We start from the raw sequence: 3490 nt of genomic DNA, 5'->3' as shown, positions 1-3490 counted from the left end.
ATTATTTTTTTCAAATACTTTTTCAGTCCTTTTTACTCCCATTCCTTGGACATGGATTACACAAATGTTAGAACTTTGGTTGGTCTGGTTCCTGGGACTCCATTATTTTTTTTTTTATTTTTTTCAGTCTATTTTTCTCTCTTCAGATTGGGGGATTTATATTGTTCTACCCTCATGTTCACTGGCTCTTTCCTCTGTCTTCTCCATTCTGCTATTTAGCTCACCCTTTAAGTTTCTCATTTTAACTATTGTGTATTAAAAAAAATAATTAAATTTATTTAAGATCAAAAACAGTGTATTGCAATTCAAAAATTCAAAAATTTCAATTTGGTTCTTTTTTATATCTCTGTTTCTGCTGAGGCTTTCATTTGTTTCAAGCATCTCTGTAATTGCTCATTCATAGCATTTTTATAATGACTGCTTTAAATTCCTTGTATGATAATTCCAATATCTGTATCATACCAGTGTTGGCATCTGCTGATTCTCTTTTCTCATTCATATTGAGGTGGAAGTTTCCTTGTTACTATTCCTGGTTAAAAGTCCTCTTTCGGAACTCAGCCTTCTCAGATACATTCCTGGGGGTGGGGGTGGGGGTGGGGGGGAGGGCAGGAAAACACCTTACCAGTAAGCAGTAAGGCAAGGGTGGGACTCTAGATGCCCCACTAGGAAGAAGGGGTTCAGACATGGATTTTTCTGTGGTGTCTGGCTGGAATTAAGTGTTACTGTATAAAAGTTTCTGTTTTGCTCTTTTCCTAGCCTTTTGGATAGAAGGAGTTAATTTTGCATGAGCTTTTTCTTTATGCCCCTAGTTCTCGGAGGATGTCTCCTCCAGCAACCAGTCTGGGATATATGTGGTAAGAATAAAGCTTGTGGAATTCACTACCATGTTGTTCCTAAGGTCTTGAAGTCCTAAACTGTCTGCCTTCTTCTCTTCACCTTCCAATATGCTTAATGATTATTTTATATGTAATGTCCAGGGTTTCCTAGCTGTATTTAGTGGCAGGAATAGGGAGAAGTTCATTTACTTCTGATAGGAGTTTTGAAAGTAGAGCACAGAAAGACTGGAAAGTAGATAATATTTGAAGAGAAACAGTTAAGACATTTTCAGATATGACAAAAAAAATTTAAATTTAAAGAGCATATTGAATGCTTGGTAGAATTCAAAATAAGCTTATGCTTAAGAGCACTGTAGGGAATCATAGAATATCATAGATAAGAAACAAAACCACAATAGCCACTAGAGGAGAGATTGGCCCAAAGGAAATGACATAAATTTATCAACAGTCTCATCATTAGCAACAAGATATATTTGAAAAGAAATCTAATTAACATAGTTTATTTTGAACAAAAATTGTCATACACCTAGAATTAAAAAACAAGATGAACTATTACTTGAAGGTGAAATTAAAATAGGGATATTAACAGACAACTTAGAGATCATTAAGTTTGCTACCCACAGATCCTCACTGAAGTATCAACTTAAGAATTACTTCCAAGATGTTAAATATACTAAGGACAAAGTGTGGGATGCAGAATAAAAGTAGATGATCCAGGATATCTATAAAGCGAGGTGGTAAATATAATGCAGAAATGACTAGGAATATAATAAATATACTATTCCTACTAATATTTATAAATAATAAGGACTAATAATTATGATAAAAGATTAGTTAATATTTCTGTTATGATTAATAAAATTCATTGAAAACAAGAAAGAATAGATTACAACTTTGGAATTAAGAAGAGTTCATTTAAAGGGAAGTTTAAAATATGCTAGGGATTTTATCTTGTTCAGAAAAAAAATACTGACTTATTCTAACTTGTTTAGAAAAATATTCATTTAAGTAAATATCAGTAAAATAATAAACTTGGAATAGTCATCCTTAAAAGGAGAAGGTGAGGGGAAGAAAAAGCAAAGCTTATCATCCAACAGAAAGCAAAAACAAAGGGGCAAAAAGCCAAGATTGTGGGGTAAGAACAAATGTATAAATAATAACTAATAGATGCAGCAAACTCAAGGATTTAAAAAGAGACTCTCATATTAGACAAAATAAAATTCAGATATATGCTATTTTAAGAGACTAGTTTAAAAGTAAATGATAAAAAAGGTAGCCAATAATGGTATGGTAGAAGATGGACCAGGTAAATTCTAATCAAAGTCTACTAGCAAAGCAATATAAATATAAAACAAGGTTTCTAAACCTCAGTACTACTAATATTTTAGGCAAGATCTTTTTTTGTTGTGGGTGGTGATCCAGTGCATTGTGGTATCTACCCCCTTAGACATCAGTAGCAGCCTCTATTGTAGTTCTGACAACTTAAATATGTTTCCAGACATTGCCAAGTATCCCTCGGGGGCAAAATCATCCCTGGCTGAGAACCAGAGATTTCAAGGGAATCATGATTGAAAGGAAGGATAAAAGGGACTTTCCAAATTAAGCAGAATTCTAAGATGACCCCCAAGATGCCTGCCCCCTGGTACATACACCTTTTCTATGTCATTTAACCAAATACTAATGTAGGTGCTGCTGAAAGTATTTGCAGATCTAACTAAGGTCTCAAATCAATTTACCTTCAAATAAGGAGACTATCTTTGATGGACCAGACCTAATTAGGTGAACTTTTAAAGGTGACTGGGCTCTTCTTGAAGTCAGAGATCTGAAGTGAGGAGGATTTGATGCAAGGTAGAATCTCCATTTCTGTCTGTGAACATGGAAGGGGCCATGTGGCAAGGAATGTGGGTGTCCTCTAGAAGTTGAGTTGAGCCCTTGGTTTGAAAAGCCAGCAAAAATATGGGGACCTTAGTCCTGCAGCTTCAAGAAACTGCCACAATCACATCACCTCTTTGCTCATCTATGTGAAACTTTCTTGGTTATTCATATATTTTGCTCTTTCACATGAATTTTTAGAATTCATTTCTCAACTGTCTTCTATCTAGCCTATTCTTTTGCCAGTAAAATGGGAATAATAGTAATACAAAAATAAAATAATGGTGACAGACTGGAGAAGACATTTGCAACAGGTAATGGGTAATTGATTAACAATTAACTTCCAGAATATATTTAAAAACTTAAAAAAACATTTTAAAAAAAGACAAATAAAAAAATCAGAAAGTAAGCCAAGATATCAAATTGAAATTCACAGAAAAGAAAATCCCAATGACATAAGATATTTTTTAAATTCTCAGACTCAGTATAATTGAGAAATTATGTACAAGGTAGAGGCCTGGTGCATGGATTCATGCACCAGTGGGGTACCTTGGACTGAATAGTGCCCTTTCACAAACTGGGACCCCTCCGGCTCCCTCCTTCCCCCTCAGAATCTTCATTTTTGTCCGTTTAGGTTGAGAGCGCGTTGAACATTCAGACCTTAGTGTTGGGCTCTTTTAAAAACATTTGTTCATTTTTTTAAAATATTCGGGGGGTCACATTTGCTTTTTTATATCTCAAATACATTTGCCAGATGAAAGTTACCATCCTCGTGCATTAGG

The sequence above is a fragment of the Myotis lucifugus genome, unplaced genomic scaffold (genome assembly GCF_000147115.1).
Source record: "Myotis lucifugus unplaced genomic scaffold, Myoluc2.0 scaffold_126, whole genome shotgun sequence".
NCBI lineage: Eukaryota > Metazoa > Chordata > Mammalia > Chiroptera > Vespertilionidae > Myotis > Myotis lucifugus.
The sequence above is the reverse complement of the archived record's forward strand: the minus strand, read 5'-3'. Positions refer to the sequence as shown.